At 43.6% G+C, this 24,669-nt stretch overlaps 1 long non-coding RNA gene across 3 annotated transcripts; it reads right to left on the reverse strand.

The window, feature by feature from the left end:
- Positions 1 to 590: 590 nt before the first annotated feature.
- LOC309335808 lies at positions 591 to 24,279 on the reverse strand. Of its 3 annotated transcripts, none has more exons than XR_014153741.1 (4): positions 24,136 to 24,279; positions 23,623 to 23,673; positions 15,274 to 15,423; positions 591 to 808 (listed from the first exon to the last, which is right to left on the reverse strand). It is a non-coding gene; the product is annotated as an uncharacterized lncRNA (long non-coding RNA). The 3 variants fall into 3 exon arrangements; XR_014153742.1 differs by having other exon boundaries at positions 15,270 to 15,423; XR_014153743.1 differs by lacking the exon at positions 591 to 808 and having other exon boundaries at positions 14,771 to 15,423.
- Positions 24,280 to 24,669: the final 390 nt, after the last annotated feature.

Consider the following 24,669-nt stretch of genomic DNA (forward strand, 5'->3'; position numbering starts at 1 on the left):
AGAAAAGCTTGTTACTCTAGCCAACTGCAGTTTTGGACAGCAAATCATAATGACATATGACTACATAACACCAGTCTTGAAAGACCTACATTGGCTCCCAGTATGTTTCCAAACACAATTCAAAGTGTTGGTGCTGACCTTTAAAGCCCTAAATGGCTTTGGTCCAGTATATCTGAAGGAACATCTCCACCCCCATCATTCTACCCAGACACTGAGGTCCAGCGCCAAGGGCCTTCTGGCGGTTCCCTCACTGTGAGAAGCCAAGTTACAGGGAACCAGGCAGAGGGCCTTCTCGGTAGTGGTGCCCGCCCTGTGGAATGCCCTCCCATCAGCTGTCAAAGAGATAAACAACTACCTAACATTTAGAAGACATCTGAAGGCAGCCCTGTTCAGGGAATTTTTTTATGTGTGACATTTTAATGTATTTTTAATCTTTGTTGGAAGCGTCCCAGAGTGGCTGGGGAAGGCCAGCCAGATGGGTGAGGTATAAATAAATTATTATTATTATTATTATTATTATTATTATTATTATTATTATTATTATTATTTGTTCATCACATTTAAATAGTATTTAGTATGGAAATGCAGCTTTTCTCAAAATTTTGCCCTTTGTTTCAGATCAAAGAAAATGTCCTTAGTAGCAGATGAAATTGAATGTGTATGAAACCACAGGTGGCTTCCATTTCCTTATTTGCTATGCTGTCCAATATTGCCTCTTACTTCCAAAAAGGACTTCTGGAATGTGGTCAGCATGATGGTATCGCAAATATTTGTGGCGCCTTTTCATAACCGCCCATGACAAAGCTGCCTGCAAGAGAGAACAATGTGAAAGCAAGAGAGTATTAACAAATGCCCCCAAATCAATGCAAATACCAAACAAAGAAGAAGAGGCTAACGTTAAATTAAAATTTGAAAGAATAGGTTAAAGGTAAAAAAAAAAGTAAGGTAAAGTACCCCTGGATGGTTAAATCCAGTCAAAGGTGACTATGGGGTTGCGGCGCTCATCTCACTTTCAATCCAAGGGAGCCGGCGATTGTCCACAGACAGTTTTCCAGGTAATGTGGCCAGCATGACAAGACTGCTACTGGGGCACAGAGGACTGTGACGAGTGCCAGAGCACACGGAAACACCGTTTACCTTCCCGCCGCAGCGGTACCTGTTTATCTGCTTGCACTTGTGGGATGTAAACACAGGAGCAGTCAATGACAACATTCCTAGAGTGTACATGTTAGAACATGGGGAGGGATGTCTGTCCAGCAAGCAGGTAAACTTCCTGGGACGGAACTTCCTCCGCATGTGACCAGAGGTGGGTGTGGCCTCACCTGTGCAGGTAAATGATAAAAGCACAGGGCAGGCAGCCATCTCTCTCTCTCTCTCTGCCATCTTCCTTCGAAGAAGCAACATGCCCTCTTGGCTCCCAGCCAAGAGAGGAGGAAAGGACTATCTTCCTATAAAATAGATTCTGAATGTATGTAACCTTTTTAAGCCTGTCTGCCTTCTGGGATCATATTGTGAACAGAACGTGAGTAGACTCTTTTATACTTTTATAAAGACTGTGTCGTCTCTTGTATTTTAAGAGGGAACAAAAGGGGAAACTACCAGGGTAATTATTATAGAGGTTCTAGCGAGCCTGTGCAGACGTTACCGTTGCGAACTTAAAGGGGAATGTCATAAACTCTGCTGATATTTTGGGAACTTGTTAGCACAAGTTGGATTAGGATATAATCTCACAATATATTCTCTCCTGCACCCCAGAACATTCCCACAGCACTGGCATGCTTTTGAACTGCTACGTTGGCAGGAGCTGGGGCAGGGCAACGGGAGCTCACCCCATCATGGGGATTTGAACTGCCGACTTTCCCATCAGCAAACCCAAGAGGCTCAGTGGTTTAGACCACAGCACCACCCGCGTCCCTAATAGGTTATACTTAATAATGCAGGGAATATTATTGAGACCAATATCATCAAAGGGGGTTATATTAGCCATTCTGCAAATTGTGCCACCTTCTGATTTTATTTATACATTTTCCCCATGTGGGACTGAGGGAGACCTCTATGGTTTTTCATACATGCTGTTAAACTATTGTTCCTTCTAATAGCAAACTCAGCTGATGAGTGTGGAGAACATTGTAGTCAAGATGAGGCTGCTCAGAAACAAGAGGGACTATTAGACCTGCCACAGTTTGCTTCTTATAGATAAGTTCTCACACCCCCGTAACTAAGCAAACCCTGAATTGCTTCAGTTAACCAGACTGTGTGAGATTGCCCATAAAGAGCCTATACTGGCATAGTCCACTGTGACTTCTGTGGACACTGTATATGAATCAAATTGCTAGAGAGACAGGTCTTGTATAAAAACTCATTTAGTTCACAATATCAAACCGTATTTACAGAATGACAAGCTTTCAGAGCAGAGAACACATATACAAAATACACAGTGGTGGCGGTTGCGAGATACAAAGGTTTCTAAGAATTCCTAAGAAGCTAGCCTTTCCTTAAAAAGCCTCACCTCTGAGTTTGTCTCAAAGGTGAAGAAGTCATAGATGTTAGAGCAGGGGTAGGCAAGCTAAGGCCCATGGGCCGGATGCGGTCCAATCGCCTTCTCAATCCAGCCCGCGGATGGTCCTGGGAATCAGCGTGCTTTTACATAAGTAGAATGTGTCCTTTTATTTAAAATGCATCTCTGCGTTGTGGGGCCTGCCTGGTGTTTTTACATGAGCAGAATGTGGGCTTTTATTTAAAATGCATCTCTGGGTTATTTGTGGGGCATAGGAATTCGTTCATTATTTTTTTTCAAAAGATAGTCCGCCCCTCCACATGGTCTGAGGGATGGTGGACCGGCCCACGACTGAAAAAGGTTGCTGACCCCCTGTGTTAGAGGCTAAGGTGTCAAAAGCCTCCTAACATTTTCATATTTATTCCCTGAAATATAGGCCAGATATGATCTCCAACTTTAAAAAGTCTTGAATTATCAATCTTAAATAACAGGCTGTCTGACCTAGGGATGTAGTGTGGCTTCCAAGCACCCGGGGCCAAGTCCCTTCACTGGCCGGTGTCTAACCAAGGGAGTTTCTCCTTGCAAACCAGCCCCAACCTGGGAGCAGAGAAACACGGAGCCAGGAGTGCTGCTGTGTTGCCTCACCCTCCTTTCTTTGCAGTGAGGGGCTTTGGGAAATGCATGTGGCTCTGGCCAAGCATGTTCTCCTTCATGGAGAGCACGTGTTGCGGTGGGGGCTAGCAAGACACCCCGCTGTTGCTGGGCGGGAAAGAGTTTGGCCACCATTAGCAGAGGGCTGGCTGTTGCTGGGGAGAATTATATGTTGCAATTTTTTGATTGACAGCCCTAGTCTTTAAATGCCCTGCACACAGTGTTGAGCTTCCTCTTTTCGCTGTGTGCATCGGATCATCCGCCCTCCCTCCCTATTTTAGGCTGTTCGCTTGACCTTGCTATGCCTGTCATGGGGTCGTCTGTTCTTGGGGCAGGGGCCCGGTAGGAATTTTGTCCATTTGGCTGATTGGCTGGTGCCACTTGGTTTTTGCCTACTGCTAAACAAATCGTCACAAGGTTGCGGTTAGGCATTGGTTTTGGAATTGGTTGGTGGAGGGGTATGGATTTGGCTGTGCCTGCCCCTCCAAAAATGCTGCTGCTGCAAGGGTTTTCCATTAAAGGAACCCAGGGGCTCGCCATGCTTTTGTGTGAACCCTGTCAAGGGTCTAGGGCCACGTGAGAGCCCCTGGGAACATTTGGGGAGAGGTGAGGCATGGTTCCCAGTCCCGCCTCTCTCCCTGGGTCTCTTACCCTTTTCTGACTTCACTGGCGTGCGAAGTCAAACTGTCCCAGTGCAGGGTCAGATAGTCACAACCAATGCCTAAGCAACCACTCACATTGCTTGTAATTTAATAAAGTTGTGGCCAAAATTATGCCAAAAACCTTAAACAAAAATAATGTGTCACTTGTGTTTTATTGGGGGGTGTCTTGGGGACCTTGACACACAATGCTTTCCTCCTTCCTCCCTCTCAGCTGGTCGAGGGGCGGGGTGCGCACAGGTGTCCCTTCGCTGACCACGAGGAGAAGGAGGCATTGCTCCATCCCTGAAGGCCTGGCCTGGCCATAGCTTGCCTCCTCACAGCTCCAACCTCGATGACAGAGCTTGTCATGGAGGCACCTGCTTGCACCTCATAAATTTGCACCTGGGGCCATGGCCCCCCTGGCCCAAACATGCTACGCCACTGTTCTGACGTGGGTTGTCAGGCCATGTAACTAAGCAGAATAGAGTAAGGATCCAGAGTAAGCCCACCCCTCTGCTCTAACCTCTCTCCCCCTCCCTTCCCCCCAGAATGCCCATCTTTCAGAGATGGTGCAAGTTCCTCTCGCGTCAGTTCAGCTGGCTTAGCCTAAATCAGACAGAATCGAAACTGGCTGGAGCCTCTGGACCACCTTGCAAACACTCACGTTTTGTATCCCAGGCAGTCTCCTTCTAGCACAGGGGTCCCCAAACTAAGGCCCGTGGGCTGGATAAGGCCCGAGGGACTTGTTTATCTGGCCCGCGGCAACCCCCGCTGTCGCCGCCCACTCTTACCAGCGCGGCGCTGCGTGGCTGCCCATTTCCGGGTCAGAGGAGCACCAGAAATAGCTTGTGCCCATGCACAAGCGTTATTTGTGCATGCACAAGCATTATTTCCGGTGCACATCTGGGTCAGAGGAGGCCCGTGCACATGCGCACAAGCTATTTCCAGTACTCCTCCGACCCGGAAATGCACCAGAAATAGTGTGTGCACACACATATGGGCATGCGCTCCCCCGCTCTCCAGCCCTCCGTGCGATTGGCGCTGGAGACACAGGCCCAAGGCTGGGAAAGTTTGCTGACCCCTGTTCTAGCAGAACCTTACAAAAGATTTCACGTAACAGGCACAATCCACAGTCCTCTCCTGGAACTGCAGAATGTTATTCAATTACTTCTAAATCAGAGCGATAAGTTTGAGATTCTCATTTATATTTCCTTTTGGCCCTGTATTGATCTGCAATCAATTTTCTACGGGAAAGGAACTGAGGTGATCGGTGGCCAGCCATGAAGATTCTGAAAGCACAGTTTATTCATGCTTAATATTTCATATGGCCAGTTTAATCAGTTGTATAGACAGAGCATTAAGTTCTGAGATAAGTGGTGTGTGTGTGTGTGTGTGTGTGTGTGTGTGTGTGGAATCCCAGCCTCCTTTGAAATTTAATGCACCTGCCATTTGATCTTTAGTCTTTGTGTCCCATCTGGATTTCTATTGATAGCATTTCCCAGTTTTTCATATACTTATTTAAAAAATTGTGCTATGTGCTTTTATGCTTTTGATTTAAACATAGCATCTATCAAAAATCAATGCACACATTGCATATGTCTTCATTTTCATAATTTTCCCAGGGACACCATTTGGGTTGTTAGAGATGAAACATCATGGATCAAAAAGGCAGAGTCTTAGCTTTTCTCATTAAAAGAATGACAGAGCTGCTTTATTAATATTATGGTCCCATGTTTTGATTCCCATTGCAGTTATATATCAGAAATCCTGGATCCCTTGACTAAGCAATGTAAGCCCTTTCATTCTGTGTTCTGATCATTTTGCTGTATTTGCTTCATTTTTTAAATTTCCCAGTGCACATAAGTGCTATGATTTAAGAGTAGCAGAAAAATCTATCCAAGTGCTGAGATGCTACCTTAGAAGTCCTAAAGAGGGCAAAGCTTCAATTGACTTAATGTGGGAGTTTTTGAGTTAGGATTTCCATAGAATATGAAAGGTATCTAAGGTTTTTTTTGAGCTTTGCAAAAGCTAAAGATAATTCACAAGTGTTATAAGAATATAGAATAAATATTCATAAATGCACACATATTTAATATATATGAACCATGCATCTGAAACAGTAAGGGAGAGCAATCCTGAAGCCATTTTGACTCTCCCAATGACCTCAAATATTCCCCTGCAGTAAGGGAGGCAAATGGGGAAAGCCTTCCCATTGTCTTTTTGCTTGCGAATCCTGTCTTAAGGGCATATTTATGTATGAATAAAGTGAGCCTGTGACCTGGATTCAGGAACTAAAGTATTAACCATCACAAAAGAATGACCAGACCGCCCAGGTAATGCAATCAGGTATCTTGACAGGCAGGATTTCTGCTGTAGACCGCCTCCTGTGATGTATTTCTGCTGTAGATCACCTCCCCTGCTGTAGACCACCTCCTTCTATGATGTATGTATGATGTTTTGGGGGGTGATCTTGGGCTACAGGATGGGCAATTTCAAAAGTCTACATAAGGGCTTGTGCACCATCGTAATACAATTGCCATTGACAGCCTCAGTCTAGTTCTCAAAAAAGACAAGCACACTGGATGACTTACATAGCTGGAGAAAGTAGATAGAGCCATGGGAGGTAAGTCCAGAACTGAACAGGACACTGAGGACTCAGCTTTACAGCTGCAAATAAAATGTTTTAAGTGTGTTGTAAAGTACAATATGATGGGACGCGGGTGGCGCTGTGCGTTAAACCACAGAGCCTAGGGCTTGCCGATCAGAAGGTCGGTGGTTCGAATCCCCGCGACAGGGTGAGCTCCCGTTGCTCGGTCCCTGCTCCTGCCAACCTAGCAGTTCGAAAGCACGTCAAAGTGCAAGTAGATAAATAGGTACCGCTCTGGTGGGAAGGTAAACGGCGTTTCTGTGCGCTGCTCTGGTTCGCCAGAAGCGGCTGGCCACATGACCCAGAAGCTGTACGCCGGCTTCCTCAGCCAATAAAGTGACATGAGCGTCGCAACCCCAGAGTCGTCCGCGACTGGACATAATGGTCAGGGTTCCCTTTACCTTTTAAAGTACAGTATGCAAATGTGACACTAGATGGTGATAGTGAGCTATGGCAAATTCAATAAATGTTTCACACACAAAAAAAATAAGCATTTTCACAGCGTTTTTTATATATGTGTAGATTCCACCTGAGTCAGATGCTACAGTTTCACCAACTAAGGAGCCACTAAATTCCCATCACTGAAACTGATTCTGGTGATTAGAAGAAGAGTTTGGATTTGATATCCCGCTTCATCACTACCTGAAGGAGTCTCAAAGCAGCTAACATTCTCCTTTCCCTTCTTTCCCCACAACAAACACTCTGTGAGGTGAGTGGGGCTGAGAGACTTCAAAGAAGTGTGACTAGCCCAAGGTCACCCAGCAGCTGGATGTGGAGGAGCGGAGACACGAACCCGGTTCCCCAGATTACGAGACTACCGCTCTGAACCACTACACCACACTGGCAGGGAAGCACTGGAACTGGAACTGCCCATGGAACCAGATAGGGTCCTGTAGAACCAGCACTGGGTCCTGTAGAACCAGAGTCAGAGCTCTCATGGGCATCTTCTCCTGGGCTGAAGGAACCAAATGCCTCCCAAGCTATCTCATCAGTCCAACAGTGGAGGGAGCACTCTAGGCAGGAAACCATGGAGCACAGGAGAAGTGCCAGCCTTCAGGCAAGAAGGTTGACCTGAAGCACTCCAACAGGGGAAAGACCTTAGGAGAGGTGGTCTGACTCTCATAACTTCTCCCTGTCATAACTGAGAAATCCTGACGAATGAAAGAAAATTAAAATTAGTTAATCTGATTTTGGTACAGTGGTACCTCAGGTTACAGACGCTTCAGGTTACAGACTCCGCTAACCCGGAAGTATTACCTCAGGTTAAGTACTTTGCCCCAGGATGAGAACAGAAATCACACGGTGGCTGTGTGGCGGCAGCGGGAGGCCCCATTAGCTAAAGTGTTACCTCAGGTTAAGAACGGTTTCAGGTTAAGAAGGGACCTCCAGAACGAATTCAGTTCTTAACTAGAGGTACCACTGTACTGTGGAAGATACTAAAATAGATTAGAATGGGTTAGAATAGGTTAGATTACAATAAACACATTTCTTTCAGTGCAGTTATTAGTTGTCTTATCTCTTTTTTCAGTCAGGTTACCATCTTAATAAATTGTGGGAATGCTGTGCACATCATTTATCTTGATTTGAGCAAAGTTATGGGTGATATTCTGGTTAGTCAACTGGTTAAATATTGGGAGTCATTGGGAAGAATCACAACTGGCTAAAATCCTGTACTCAATGTGTCCTCAACATCCTAAGGGAGGTGTCTGTTGGGGTGGTACATCTGCCTGGGCCATATATTTTCAGCATTTTATCAGTTAGATGAAAGAATGGAGGGACACCTTATCAGTGCTGCAGATGACACAAATCTGGAACATATAGATTGGTTTACAAAGATGTTATTAGAGACCCCCCTTTGGAAGATTTAAAAGACAATTCTTTTATTTGAGGGTCCTTCCTTTTCATAGTTGCACAGTGCAGCTATAATGCCAAACACAAAGCACACATTGTCCCTAAATCCTGAAGCCATCTTCAACTGATGGTGGATTAAAGATTTGCTGATGTGTCTATGAGCAATGTTGTCTTTGAACTGAGAAAATCCCTTTCTTCCCCTTCTCTTTTGTTCTTTCAAAATTCCGAGGAGCCTTCCTTAGCACTAGTCTCCGCAGCAGATAAGTTTTATCCACCGAGTATCAGCAAAGTGATAAAGGAGACGACAGCACGGCTGCAGCATAAAACACTACAGCGACTTGCTTAGTGGTGCAGTGAAGTGCTTCAATAGCTGATGATTGAAAATGGAAGCTTAATGGGGTGAGTGTGAGCAAAGGAATTAGAATAAATGCCGCCCTATGCAAGACAGCACAAGCCGCTAAACAAATCTTGTGGAGTGGAAAAAGCAGATCTGAGCCAAAGATTTGTGAAGGCAACCAAAAAAGATAATGCTAGCCAAGCAGTCATCATCAGCTGCTGAGAACATCAGGTCTGGCCAAATAAGACCACTTCCCTTTTTACAACTGCAGTGGCAGCAGCAACAGAAATTATTTTATTTTTTAATTGAAGATTTTATCTCAACAAAATAACAGAAAAAAGAAAGGTTTACACATATGTACATGTTAGTAACACAAAGCATCACCCCACCTCACCCCCCATTGGTTCAACATAACTCTAAATGTGAGTTAAAATCTGACTTCCTTCCATCATTGCTTGACCTTAATTAAATAACTTATCTTCACAGTTGTGTTGTTACACTGTATTTGACAAATATTCTGATTTTATTTGCATTTGTAACCTTTCCCCCTTACCACCTCTGTTCTTTACATATCAATATTTCTGTACCAGAGCAATGTTTTTTCGTATATTCATTCACGCAACTCCATTCTTTTATTAAATTTTTGGTTCTTTCATAGCTGCCATCATTTTGGCCAATTCAACAAATTCAGTAAATTTGATTTGCCAATCTATTATTGTGGGGTTTTTTGTCTCCCTTCCAGTTCTTTGCTATAAGAACTCTTGTGGCAGCGGGCAGCAACAGAAATTATTTTGAGACAGACACCTAAAGGCAGTCTTTCTTTCTTTCTTTCTTTCTTTCTTTCTTTCTTTCTTTCTTTCTTTCTTTTGTAAAATTGCTTTGAGTTGCCTGTGGCAATAACAAGTGTCTCACAAATTTGTTTATTTGCTTGCTTGCTATTGAGAGTTATAGGCTGCAGGTCCATTTTCAGACTTCATTTGTGGGGATGGATGGCAGAGCAACACATGGGGTTGTTGTTGTTTAAGAAGATCCAGCTTCATTTTCTTAAAGGACGATAAGGGCGCTGTGGTCTAAACCACTGAGACTAGGGCTTGCCAATCAGAAGGTTGGCAGTTCAAATCCCCACGATGGGGTGAGCTCCCGTTGCTCGGTCCCTGCTCCTGCCAACCTAGCAGTTCGAAGGCACATCAAAGTGCAAGTAGATAAATAGGTACCACTCTGGCAGGAAGGTAAACGGTGTTTCCGTGCACTGCTCTAGTTTGCCAGAAGTGGCTTAGTCATGCTGGCCACATGACCTGGAAGCTTTACGCCTGCTCCCTCGGCCAGTAAAACGAGATGAGCGCCGCAATCCCAGAGTCGGTCACGACTGGACCTAATGGTCAGGGGTCCCTTTACTTTTACCTTTAAGGGCTCCAAAGTTGCTTGATTTGGGTTTGGGGCATGAGGAAAGCAAACAGATTATTAGAAACTGTGTTGGGGGGGGGGTAGTGGAAGCTGGAAGGACAGAAGATAATCTGGAATTTATTTTCAGGTCACAGTCCTTCTACAAAGAAAACTAACTAGTTTTCCTTTCTCCCCATGCCCCACCCAACAAGCAAAAGCATCAGCTCCTTTCAAATATCACAGATATAATCTATAGAGGTTACCTTTGGCCACAGCTTCAGTGATCTCATGCCCAAGAACTGTTCAACATATGACAAGTGGCCCCAAGAGTCACAGTCTTTGAAATGTGACAACTGAGGCTTTCCAGCACACTTTGTGGACAATAACAAAAGAAAAAAAGAGAAAGTTTCACTTCTATTGGCTGTTCGTAAGTTTTAACTTAACTGTACCTTGTAGACTTGGAATGCTAAAAAATGTGAGGCACGATTTATTCACTTTGTGCATCTGTGCGTAGAGAATTCTTGTAGGGCTCAACAGAACTCTGTTCTCCGCCACCTTCCTCAGATATTCCTGAAGCAGAAGTCACATTCATTTGGCATGGAGGAAGATTGGATTGAGTTATGGTTCAAATGATGTATGGAAGTGAGAGCTGGACCATAAAGAAGGCTGATCACTGAAGAATTGATGCTTTTGAATTCTGGTGCTGGAGGAAACTCTTGAGAGTCCCATGGACTGCAAGAAGATCAAACCTATCCATTCTGAAGGAAATCAGCCCTGAGTGCTCACTGGAAGGACAGATTCTGAAGCTAAGGCTCCAATACTTTGGCCACCTCATAAGAAGAGAAGACTCCCTGCAAAAGACCCTGATGTTGGGAAAGATGGAGGGCACAAGGAGAAGGGGACGATAGAGGACAGTGGACAGTGTTCTCGAAGCTACTAACTTGAGTTTGACCAAACTGCGGGAGGCAGTGGAAGACAGAAGTGTCTGGCGTGCTCTGGTCCATGGGGTCACGAAGAGTCGGACATGACTAAATGACTAAACAACAACAACAATGGTTCAAATCCTGGTACCTCTGCTCCAAGGATCTGAGGCAACAGAGATTGGAAAGGAGGTCTGTGAGAGCCACTGCCACTTATAGCAGACAATACAACATGTAGATCAGTGGTCTGATTCATTATAAAGCAGCCTCAGATAGCCATTTCTTATTATTTCATAATTATTTCACACTACTTTGTGGAAACTGTTTAGATTTTTCTTTTCTTTTTTGATTAAATGGTCTATAAATTTTGTCAAACAATAATTTTAAATATTATTAAGTGGCGCAGCCCTCTTCCACTAAACAGGCTTTTAAAAATGAAATCATGTGAAATCATATGCCTTATTTCTTCAGATACTAAAGAATGGAGGCAGCCTTTGGAAAGTACAAATTATTCCCAACATTTTCCACTGCTACTGTTGGAGAAGACCATCTGACTGCCCAACACGGATGTCCCGAAGTGCCATAATTAAATTATACCGCTCTCATTTCCTTTACCAGTTGACTTTTTCTTCCCTTAATGAGCAGACACATGCTGTTTTATCTTGAATCTGATGGAACAGTTGATGTAAAAACATCATGTGTTAGACATTTGTGAAGCTCCTCATAATCATGTCGGGGAAGAGGTGAGCAACAATTTGAAATAGTGCCAGCTTATCTCACTGCTGACAAATGATGCCCCACAGTGCCCAGCTGGTTCAACTGTTAAAAAGGTAAAGGGACCCCTGACCATTAGGTCCAGTCGTGGACAACTCTGGGGTTGTGGTGCTCATCTCGCTTTATTGGCCGAGGGAGCCGGCGTACAGCTTCCGAGTCATGTGGCCAGCATGACCAAGCCGCTTCTGGTGAACCAGAGCAGTGGACGGAAATGCCGTTTACCTTCCCGCCAGAGCAGTACTTATTTATCTACTTGCACTTTGATGTGCTTTCGAACTGCTAGGTTGGCAGGAGCTGGGACCGAACAATGGGAGCTCACCCCGTTGCGGGGATTCGAACCGCCGACCTTCTGATCGGCAAGTCCTATATATCCTACAGAGCCAAACTAGAGGTCTTGCTACATAGCATCTCCATGACAGCACCCTGTTGCAAGGGCTGATGGAAGCTGGTGTCCCACAACATCTAAAGGGACTTAGTATATCACCACTTAGTATGGAGATGGGTCACAGCCTAGCTGGGATTGATTTTACATGTTCTGAATTTTCTCTCCCTCAGGCTATTAATTTTGCTGCTTAAAAAACTTGCCTGCTGACCTTATCATAGGAATATCTCATCATCTGTTAATCCTGACATCCTTTTGTGGAAGTAACTTGCATTGCCATAACCCAATGCAAGCACCACATGTCAAAAATCAATTGGAATGACTTGCAATCCTATTGCTAGTTAATAATGATGCCTTGACTGATGATAGGTTGGAAGTTGTTAGGAACAATAATGACAATTCAAGATGTGTCAGAATGTCAAATTCATGCTTAATTCAATGATTGGACCCTGATTGGCCACCTAAGTGATAAAAAAAATGTATAAATGGATGGCATAAAGGAACATATAATAAATGACACTGTCATAAAAAATGTTCAGTATAATTAAACCTCTTGACTGTTTGGCACAGAGGAGTGTGGGATTTTATTGAGACATGATTAATCATTTCACATTATGTAAAGGTGCTTTTCTACAAAAATAATGAATTGACACTGGTGACGGACGTGGTCAATTTATGTTAGGTTTCCACTGAGTTTGAAAGAAACCACATCATTTCACAGCATTAAAAAAGACTAAATGCTCAGGTATGTTTTGCAAGAGATAGAACCATAGCTCAGTGTGATGTACAAGATGGGAACTGGCAATTGGTTAGTGCCACCCACTGACTGCAGAAATTACTTTATAGGGACTGTAAATTCAAAATCTCAGAATGTATTTTCCTTACCAAAAGAATATCTGCAAAGACATTCTTAGAAGCAGGCAACATGGAAATTTTATAATCTGAAAAGCCAACATTTACCTGAATGGAAGCAATGCCAAATTTCTGTGATTACAAAGCCACAAAGGCAATGCCTGGGTCTTTAACAACCTGGGACAAAGTTGTTTGTCAGAACACCTCCTCCCCTATCAACTGGCCCAGGTACCATGGGCAGCAGGAATGGGCGGGCCTTCTCTTTCTCCAACCAGTAGGTCTAGATCACATGGCATAGGGCCTTCTCTGTTGTGGCACCCTGCCTATGGAATCAAACCTTCCAACATTTCTCCAATGAAAATAGGAACATCCTATTCCATAATAATATTTTACTATTTATACCCCACCCATCTGTCTGGGTGGCCCCAGCAACTCTTGGTGGCTTCCAACACATATAAAACATTTTCTAAACAGCGTTGCCTTCAGATGGCTGAGGGGTTGGATAACTGCATATACCCCAACATTTCTCCAATGAAAATAGGGATGTTCTAAGGAAAAGCGGGACATTCTGGGATCAAATCAGAAAGCGGGGTGGCTTGGAGAGTCTGTGAAACTCTTTCCCCTCAGAGGTGTGGACAGGTCCAATGAAGGGCAAGGAAGAAGCCAGTACAAATTACCAGAAGAGAAGAAGAAGAGTTTGGATTTGATATCCCGCTTTATCACTACCCAAAGGAGTCTCAAGGCGGCTAACATTCTCCTTTCCCTTCCTCCTCCACAACAAACACTCTGTGAGGTGAGTGAGGCTGAGAGACTTCAGAGAAGTGTGACTAGCCCAAGGTCACCCAGCAGCTGCATGTGGAGGAGTGGAGACGTGAACCTGGTTCACCAGATTACGAGTCTACCGCTCTGAACCACTGCACCACACTGGCTCTCAGGGGTTGGCAATCCAAAAAAAGGCCTGGGGCCCAACTATCTTGCACATGTAATTCTTAGCTCTGTCTGTCTGTCTGTGTATATAATATTCAATACATGCACCATTCTGAATAACAGCTTGTGAACATGTGCTGTTTCAGAGGCACCCTCCAGGGAAGCAATGAGAGTTCAACCTCGGCAAAAGGGGTGAGGAGCTATGAGGCCTGGGAAGAGTTCTGAGGGATGCCATGAAGGCTGCATTTGGTCCCTGGTTTGATGTTCCTAACACCTGGTCTAAAAGTTTAATTCACTGTACAGCTCTATAGAATTCTATACAACAGGACGCGGGTGGCGCTGTGGTCTAAACCACCAAGCCTCTTGGGCTTGCCGATCAGAAGGTCGGCAGTTCGAGTCCGTACGACAGGGTGAGCTCCCATTGCTCTGTCCCAGCTCCTGCCAACCTAGCAGTTCAAAAGCACACAAGTGCAAGTAGATAAATAGGTACTGCTGTGGCGGGAAGGTAAACGGCATTTCCGTGTGCTTTGGATTCCGTCACGGTCTTCCGTTGCACCAGAAGCAGTTTAGTCATGCTGGCCACATGACCCAGAAAGCTGTCTGTGGACAAACACTGACTCCCTCAGCCTGAAGCGAGATGAGCACCCCATAGTTGTATTCGACTGGACTTAACCATCCAGGGATCATTTACCTTTTTACCTTTAAACATATATACTAACTCTGCTGAGCTCAGTAGGGCTTACTCCTAACGCAAACTGGGACTGCAGCCTAAAAGAGCCTACACAAATACACTTTTCTGGTTCTGCCAAGGATTTGAGGTATGTGTGAATGTGTTTAAAATCTAATCTTGTTTCTTGGCAAGGCTGCCAACGTTTGTGTATATTTGCTCCAGATAGTGTTCTTAGCTAAGCCATCTGTAGAAACAAAACTCCTGGAAAATGCATCTTTTTGAATAAATGAATAAGGTTCGGCGGTGGGGAGTATGTTACACTTGATATAAATAATTGCATTTATATCTTCTTGTTACACCGTGAGAGAGGAAAGACAAACTCGCGGAGAGAGATAAAACCCTTAACCCTGAAGCCCACCCCCTTTTAGATGTCTTCACAGCTACACCTGCCAACAATGAAACACTAACATCTCCCCATCTTTTTCTTATTTCAAGTGTGCGTATGAGAGCATTGCCTAGCTGCCTGTGTCGATAGAAAGTACATGAAAAGTCATCTGGAGAAAAAAGGCACACACTGGCTCCCGGCTGCTAAATCTTAACCGTTCTGGTGTTACATATTTGTCGAAATGGTACTGGAAGCTCATCCATTGATTTCCTTTTTTCTCCTCCTTGCCCCATGCGCTGCAGCGGCAGCCACCTTAGGAAGCACGTAATCCCTTAAGCCACGAGAAACCTACTCACTGTTTGGCTTCCCAAAGCTTTAATCATCTCCATTTTTTATTCCTTTTCTCAGTATGTGTTTCATTATGCCTGTCTGTGCTGAAGATCTTGGCCTGGGTTTTTCTTTCTTTCTTTCAAGCCAGAAGGTTTGTTACTGAAACAAGCGGCTACCTTAAAGACGAAAGAAAGAAAGAAAGAAAGAAAGAAAGAAAGAAAGAAAGAAAGAAAGAAAGAAAGAAAGCTGTTAGCTTTTGCTCCTATTTATTAATTTTAGATAGTTTGGGGGCAGGGGATCCAACCAACGCATCCTGCCAGTGCAAAGATTTATGCTTGTACAAACAGAACTTTCTCCCATCCTCTCGTGCACCCCTAAATTTGTTCTAGTCAGTGATTTTTTTTCTAAAAAAGATGTTTAGGGGTACTCTCATTTTGACTCAAGAAAATTTTATAGTTCAAATCGGGAAAAATAAATACAGTAAATGGACAAAAGTACAAAGAACATGCATTCCCTCATTTCCTACTCATATTGGAATACTGCCCTTCAACGAGGTCAAACTTTCATCAGTAAAACACCACACATCCACATTCCACACTGCTTCACACATTAAACGCTCGCTTCCGTCTGAGACTCAGGAAACACCGGGAAAGGAAATGAAGCTGCCATCAGAGGTGGTAACAACAAAACAGACCAATCACTGTGCTAGATTCCAGCTTCTACTTCACACATTAAACACTCGCTTTTGTCTGAGACTCAGGAAACACAGTGACAGGAAATGAGGGGCAGCAACCAAACTGACAATTCACCGTGCTAGAGAAGAAACTAAAAATTTATATTCCCCTGGAATAAATTTGAGGAGGAAGTGGGGTATGCACTGGGGAGGAGAGGGCTGAGGTTCTGTTCCACAAATGCAAATCCTTGCATTGATTGGAATGTGTGAGTTGGATACCATAAGAACATAAGAAGAGGCTGATGGATCTGGCTAATGGCTCATCTAGTTTAGCATCCTGTTCTCATACTGGTCCACCAGATGCCTGCAATATTGTCATTCGTGAATGACTTAAGCCCTGTTAAGCAGAGCATAAATCAGATTTTAAGTAAAAGCACAGATGAAATCTATAAAACAAATATACATGAAATAATTATCATTGAAAAGCAAGGGGAAAATCCATTTGAACTTTAAAAATGAATATAGGTATATAGTAAATTATATGAGTATAGCAAATTATATGAGTAGGATCCAGAGAACTATTTGTTGGGCACTATTATTAAAATATGTGAAAATGTCCATCTATCCAACAGATACTACACTTAGACATTTGTCAACAACTAGCTAAAGGTAAAGGACCTCTGAATGGTTAAGTCCAGTCAAAGCCGACTAAGGGGTTGTGGCACTCATCTCACTATCAGGATGAGGGAGCCAGTGTTTGTCCACAGACAGCTTTCCGGGTCATGTGGCCAGTATGACTAAACCGCTTCTTGTGCAACGGAACACCGTGATGGAAACCAGAGTGCACGGAAATGCCATTTACCATCCTGCTGCAGTGGTACCTATTTATCTACTCACACTGGTGTGCTTTCAAACTCCTAGGTTGGCAGGAGCTGAGACAGAGCAACGGGAGCTCACCCTGTTGCGGGGATTCGAACCGCCAACCTTTTGATTGACAAGCCCAAGAGGCTCAGTGGTTTAGACCACAGTGCCACCCACAGTCAACAACTACGGCAATAACAGAAGGAAGAAAAAGGTATAGGAGGAGGACAGGAAAGAGCTGGTGGGGCTGCAATATTGTATTTGTGCTCCAATATTCAACCTTAATTTGTATTGGCTTTTGTCCCTCTCTATTCTGAACATCCTAATACAAATGTTGAAGATCTAGATGCAGATGCCAATACAAATTAGGGTTCCTCCCTTGTTTTATGGATTGAGGCTTTATGCAGGCCGAAAAGAACAACAATACCTCTTTTGTGAAGCCTTTATCTAGCCCCCACCCTCAACTAAAAGGAAGCCTAAGTACAAATAATTGCATTTGCAGCCCACCGTGCATTCCTTATTCTTGCCTGTCTCCTAATCCACCTCTTTACTTCTCTCTTTTGTCTCTCACACTGCTTTTTCACCCAGGTACTATTTATTTATTTATTTATTGCATTTATATCCCAAAGAGCACAAGGTACATGCTTCTCCCCACCCCATTTAATCCTCACAACAAACTTGTTAAGCAAAGTGTAGAAGCATTGATTGTCCCAGTAAGCTTCATGGCTGAGTGGAGATTTGAGTCCTGGTCTCGTAGGTTCTGGACAACACTCAAAGCACTGCACCACTCTCTAAAAGAAAGGGAGCTGCCTGTTTTCAAATGTGTAGTACAAACTTCACAGAACTATTTTTTTTTTAAAATATATTTTATTTGGGTTTTTAAACATAAATGCAAAAATAAAGAACAGTATAACAAATATCATAACATCTTTTCATAACATCCTTGGACTCCCTCATGCCTCCCGCTCCCATTTGCATCATTGTCAATTCTTGCCAGCAATTTATCATCTTGTTTACACTCTTGTGTCAAATCCATTTAAATATAATCTATAAATTCTCCAAAAGGTTTATAATTTTTTCTCAAATTTACTTATCATCTTAATTCTTTCTAATTTAGTGGTGCACAATTATTTATGATCTAGCATCCTTTCTTAACATTCAACCAAATTACAGTGTTTTTTAAAATAAATCTTGAATTTCTTCCAATCTTCTTCAACCCTCTCCTCTCCCAGGTCTCGGATTCTGCCAGTTATCTCTGCTAGTTCCATATAGTCCATCAGTTGCATCTGCCACTCTTCCAGTGTGGGTAGTTCTTGAGTTTTCCAATTCTTAGCGATGAGTATCCTTGCTGCCATTGTTGCATACATGAAAAATGTTCGGTCCTTCTTTAACACCTTCTGGCCGACAATGCCCAGAAGGAAGGCCTCTGGTTTCTTGGTGAAGGTATACTTAAATACCTTTTTCAGCTCATTATATATCATTTCCCAGAAGGCCTTCACCCTAGGGCAAGTCCACCAGAGGTGAAAGAATGTTCCTTCATTTTCTTTACATTTCCAACATTTATTATCAGACAAATGGTATATCTTGGCAAGTTTAACTGGGGTCATGTACCATCTATATATCATTTTCATTACATTTTCCTTCAAAGCATTACATGCAGTGAAGTTCAGCCCAGTGGTCCACAACCTTTCCCAGTCCTCAAACATGATATTATACCCAATGTCCTGTGCCCACTTTATCATAGCTGATTTAACCGTTTCGTCTTGTGTATTCCATTTTAACAGCAAGTTATACATTCTTGAAAGTACCTTAGTCTTTGGTTCTAACAATTCTGTTTCTAACTTCGATTTCTCCACCTGGAACCCTAGCTTTTTGTCATTTTTAAAGACTTCTTTAATCTGAGCATAATGTAACCAGTCTCGCACTTTATCCTTCATTTTCTCCAAACTCTGCAATTTCCAATTGTCTCCATCTTTTTCTAATATTTCCCAATATTTTGGCCATTTGGCCTCCATATTGGGTCTTTTTCGGGCCTTAGCTTCCAGAGGTGAGAGCCACCTTGGAGTTTTATTTTCCAATAAGTCTTTGTATTTTGTCCAGACATTAAACACTGCTTTCCTGACAATATGGTTCTTAAAGGCCTTATTGATCTTAACCTTGTCATACCATAAGTATGCATGCCAACCAAAAGCATTGTTAAAACCTTCCAGGTCCAGTACGTCAGTGTCTTCGAGAAGTAGCCAGTCTTTTAGCCAGCAGAAAGCTGCGGCTTCATAGTACAACTTTAGGTCTGGCAGGGCAAAGCCCCCTCTTTCTTTCGCATCTGTTAATATCTTAAACTTAATTCTGGGCTTTTTGCCCTGCCAGACAAATTTAGATATATCTTTCTGCCACTTCCGGAAGCACTCCGTCTTGTCCACAATCTGTAGTGTTTGAAACAAAAACAACATTTTTGGCAATACATTCATCTTAATAGCAGCAATTCGGCCTAACTTCACAGAACTATTTTTAACCCACCTGGCAAGGGTGTAATCCAAAAGGTGAGAGAAGGGATGGAAGAGAAATTTGACTCAATGAATTTAAAGGCAAACTATCTAATCCACACATTTTGAAACAATGTGCAAATCAAAACAAAGCCATCCTCCAAAATTCTAAAACCCGAAAAGACCTCTCTAGCTATACAAGATACCATCTCCAGTCATTAGCTCTCATTGACGAAACACTCTCCGGGTTTGGGAAACCTTTGTCCCACCAGTTGTTGCTGGGCTACCACTGCCACCTTCACTTGCCCACTGGGCATGCTTGATAGGACTGATGGGAGTTGTAGTTTAGCAAAATCTGGAGAGGCAAAGGTCCCTCACCTCAGCCCTAGAGCATTGTTTCCCAAACTTGGGTCTCCAGCTGTTGTTGGACTACAACTCCCATCATCCCTAGCTGACATACTCAGTGGTCAGGGATGGTGGGAGTTGTAGTCCAATAACAGCTGGGAATTCAAGTTTGGGAAACACTGCCCTTGAGGATGGGAAAGCTCACGAGAGATGGCCACTGGTGTAGCATCTCATTATCTACTCATGTGCTTCACCACTTGACTTTTTGCTCTGCCATGCAGCTTTTAGAACATGCTAAAAGCAAGCACTAAAGCTATGGTTTTCCCAGTAGTGATGTATGGAAGTAAGAGCTGGAACATAAAGAAGGCTGATCGTCAAAGAATTGATGCTTTTGAATTATGGTGCTGGAGGAGACCGTTGAGAGTCCCATGGACTGCAAGAAGACCAAACCTATCCATTCTGAAGGAAATCAGCCCTGAGTGCTCACTGGAAGGACAGATCCTGAAGCTGAGGCTCCAATACCTTGGCCACCTCATGAGAAGAGAAGACTCCCTGGAAAAGACCCTGATGTTGGGAAAGATTGAGGGCACAAGGAGAAGGGGATGACAGAGGACGAGATGGTTGGACAGTGCTCTTGAAGCTACTAGCATGAGTTTGACCTAACTGCGGGAGGCAGGGGAAGACAGGAGTGCCTGGCGTGCTCTGGTCCATGGGGTCACGAAGAGTCAGACATGACTAAACGACTCAACAACAACAACAAAAGCAAGCACGAGCTGTTGTGCTCACCTCTTTCCTTTGCTGAAGTATTATGCTTTCCAAAAAAGAAACCCTCAACAAATTTTAATAAGAAGGAAAGCTCCATGTTGTCACATTTCACATCAGTGAAAATGCAATCCCCAATTGACTGGTCACACACATTTGTAACAAAGGTAAGTAGCGACTCCACCAAGCCTCCCTCTTCCTCTCGGTGGGCTTCTGGTTATTATGATGGTGGGTTTTGACCTTCTAATTACTTCTCTGTGTTTTGGCCTCTGCTGCGCAACAAGTAGCCCGAGCACTTTTTGATCTCCTGGGCCATCAACCACCTCCTACTAATCTCGGCAGGAAAACAAACAAACTCTTGGCTTAATGAATACCTTTCAGTAATTTCAAAAGAGTTGCAGAAGCTTTTTTTTTAAAAAAAGCTTCTGTAGCTTTGAACAACTCCCTCCCTCCCCCAAACAGAAACTGGCTCCCTGCCCTTGCCTTTTCCTTTGGTTTTTAACTTTCAGAAAATTGTAATTAGAATGGTGCCTGTGTGATGCTACAACCCACCAGTCTCTTTAGCACAGGAGGATGAAAGAAGGCTGGGAGGGGGGAAACACTTCATTAAGTTTTAAATAGAAGTCCACTTTCCCTGTTGGTTTGCTTGCCCCAGGTGTTTCATTCCAGTCCCTTAAAAAGGAATCCTTGGGAGCCATGCGACACAGGGCACACACCAGTGTATTCCTTGTTGGCGTCTGAAAGGCATCCTTGGCCCATGACAGCCTACAGAGAAAAAGCTTTGTTGCCCAATTTCTTTATTTGTTTTATTGCATGTATATCTCACCTTTCCTCCAAAGAACTCAAGCTAACACACATGGTACATATATAAGTCTCACAACAACTCTGGTGGGTAGGTTATGCTGACTGGGCTCAGGAAGGGAGCCGAGCTTCAAGGCTGAAAGGAATTTGAACCCAGGTCTCCCAGGTGCCTAGTCTGACCCTGTGACCCCTATGCTACACTGATAAGATAAAAACCTGTTTCACTTCCCATGGTAGTTCATACTGGATTCCTCACTGGGTCATATGTAGCTCGAGAAGAACAGCTGTTCACTTGGGTCAGTCCTTTGATACTGTAGCACAGGTGTGGAGAACATGTGGCCCTGGAAATGTTGCTGAACTTAAACACCCATCAGCCACAGCAAGAAGCATGCTAGTGGCTATGGATGATGGAAGTTGTAGTTCAGAAACATCTGGAAGGTCAGCGGTTCCCCACACATGTCAACAGTAAGCTACTTGCTATGAATATATTCTCTGATATTATTATTATTATTTATTATATTTGTATATAACCCCATACTGTAGAACTGAGGGTGGTGTATCAACACAGGCTATTTTTTTTAGAGGCATCTTCATTTGCTGACTGTTGCCAGGCAACTGTCCATTTATCTAAGAGCACATGATCATGGTGTGCATACAAGAATATGCAAGACTGGTCCCTTCTAGTGAAACATTCTCACTATCTTCTGTTGTAATTGCTTGTCCACTGAGGTACTGGCATATGAAGTTCAGAATGGATTAGGACCCAAGTATTTAAAGGAGTACCTCCCTCAAAACCATCAGATTCAAATTCATGTTTTGAGATTGACCGGGGTCCCCCTGTTTGTGACCCTGCCCATGGACATGACTTGTGAGGTGGTGACTGAAGAGAGGGCTTTAACTGTTGTGGTGTCCCTATTATGGAATGTCCTCCTCATGGAAGTGCAGTTGTCCTCAAACTTTTAATTTTTAGTTGTCAGCTGAAGGCATACTTGTTTGCCCAGATTTTGGGGAGATAAATCTGACTAGAATCTAGCAATGTTAGTCCTGTTGTCCTACGCTGTTGTTTTTAGGGGAATACACTGATAACTGGATTCACTTTGTATAAGTATTATTAGAAAGCATCTACTTGGTGTCTTTCTAATTTGACTTGTTATTTATGTCAGAATCGGATCAGTTAAATTCAAATCACTGGTTTCCCATATTAACTATAAAGGAAAATCCAAAAACAGCTGTAACTCCCCACTCCTTTTCACAGAAGTGGATGAAGTTTTCAGGCAAAGGAGCGTCTCCAGAGTGTATTATGCTTGCCAAATTGTCCACCCAGGGATTTTCATGCAGATAAACCCCAAAGTTTTATTGAAAATGAAAAGCCTCCAGTCACTGCTAACCTGATCATTCCTGTCAGCAAAAAGTCCTGGGGAAGAATTTTTGCTTGTGCAAAGGGGCTCCCCGTTCCACTATGCACCTCCCTCCAAAATTGGCTCAGAAGGGGATGGGGACAGAACATCAGACAGGTAGAAAGGCTGGGGTTGTTCCATCTGGCAAGCTGAAACTCTTTTGCAGATGGGACATTTCTCAAAGGGCAACATTGAATTCTTCCCTCTGAATTCTTACTTTTTGGCCAGAATGAATGAATTTTGTAGACATGGTTGAGTCTTCTGTGGAGATGAAGCTGCCAGCTTTCAAAACAATAGGTGCTGTGGTTCTTTCACGGGGGACACTACTATTTTGGGATGGGTAGAATAGAAACCACTTGACCTCTCGCAGTGTTTCGTGGGCAATCAGTCTGAAAGCCGGTGACCCTGAGGAGTGTCCTCCCCTAGGTAAGTGGGTAATAGCAGACTGTCAATGATCAACACAGCTGAGAACTTATTTAAGGGTCAAGTAAGGTAAAGGTAAAGGTAAGGGAACCCTGACCATTAGGTCCAGTTGTGGCTGACTCTGGGGTTGCAGCACTCATCTCGCTTTATTGCCTGAGGGAGCCGGTGTACAGCTTCTGGTCATGTGGCCAGCAGGACTAAGCCGCTTCTGGCAAACCAGAGCAGTGCACAGAAATGCCGTTTACCTTCCCACCTATTTATCTACTTGCACTAGCGTGCTTTCAAAATGCTAGGTTGGCAGAAGTAGGGACCGAGCAATGGGAGCTCACCCCATCGTGGGGATTTGAACCACGACCTTTTGATCAGCAAGCAGCCTTAGGCTCTGTGGTTTAACCCACCATGCTACCCACATCCCAAGGGTCAAGTAGACTTAGCTAATTGCGGGGAAAGTGCCAGACCTAGAGGGGAGAGGGAACCAAACTTAATAAAAACTATAATACTGGATGGCAGGAATTCAATGTAATGAAATCAGAGGTACCCCAAAACTGAAGCCAGGTGGGTGAAACTTTGAACAAGCAAAGGAAAACTGGGAGAAAACAACTGGAAAAACATAAAAAGCAACACTCGCACACAGTGGTTGAGGGTGAGAGATGACAGGCTCTAAGAGAGGTTTGCAGAAACCTAAGGAAAAATAAGAGAAAAACAGAATGGTTTGGGGAATGGGGGACAGAAAGAGTTTAGAATAAACAAGGAACAAATAAATTAATTAATTAGTCATAACCAGTCTAAAGCAATCTGAGAGGGGAGGGAGGCAGAAGAATGAAAGGAAACTGATTGAAGTATAACTTTTTAATTGTATATTAGAAAGCAGAAAGTGATTGGAAAGGATGCTAATCATCCAGCCTGCTTTCCCAGGAGTGAAAAAGAAACATCACTTGAACGGAACATCCCTCCCACAAATCACTGTGATTAGAAAACAATTCCCTGTGATTAAAGCCTAGGCCTGCCTTTCCTAATAAAATATCCCAGTCTAGAGTTGCCATACGCCCAGAATTGGGTAATTTTTTTTAAAAAAACCTCACAAAAAACACTCAACAACTTTTCTGCCTATCCCAATCCCCACCTCTCCACTCCTTTACTCACTTGAGGTCAGACTGTTTCCCTAGTTAGCTTGGTTTCCTTTTTTTTTTTTTAAATTGGAAAAGACAAAATGCAGTTCTTCCCCCCAACCCCGTGCCTGAGTCCACAGAAGAACTTGTAACACAGCTTGCTCCTCAAAGTGTTTGTGATGCAGTCATGAGAGAAACTGACCACTGTAGTATCAGTGCTGGTATTTGTCTGAATCTGTACTAAACAGAATCTATGCTCAGCTGTCAGGATTGCTGTCGGCGGCTCCCGGCTGATTGCCCAGGAAAGTAGAAAGACGAGGAAAAGTTTCTCACAGTCCTTTCTTATTTCAAACTTTACAGAGAGAGGCTATAGAACCCATCCTCTTGGATAATGGCGTTGTTCCGAGTGAATCTCCACCCCCCATCTCTCCCACTTCCTCATTTGTCATCATCATCACCTCCTCTATGGGTGACGCTAAGTGCCCTCTGTCTTTGAGCTCTTTGCTCTCCTACTTCTAAGGCCTGCCGGGTTCTGGAATGGTCTGGGATGCTTTCTAGGGACAACATG

The sequence above is a fragment of the Podarcis erhardii genome, assembly GCF_964252035.2.
Source record: "Podarcis erhardii genome assembly, chromosome: 1".
Taxonomy (NCBI): Eukaryota; Metazoa; Chordata; class Lepidosauria; order Squamata; family Lacertidae; genus Podarcis; species Podarcis erhardii.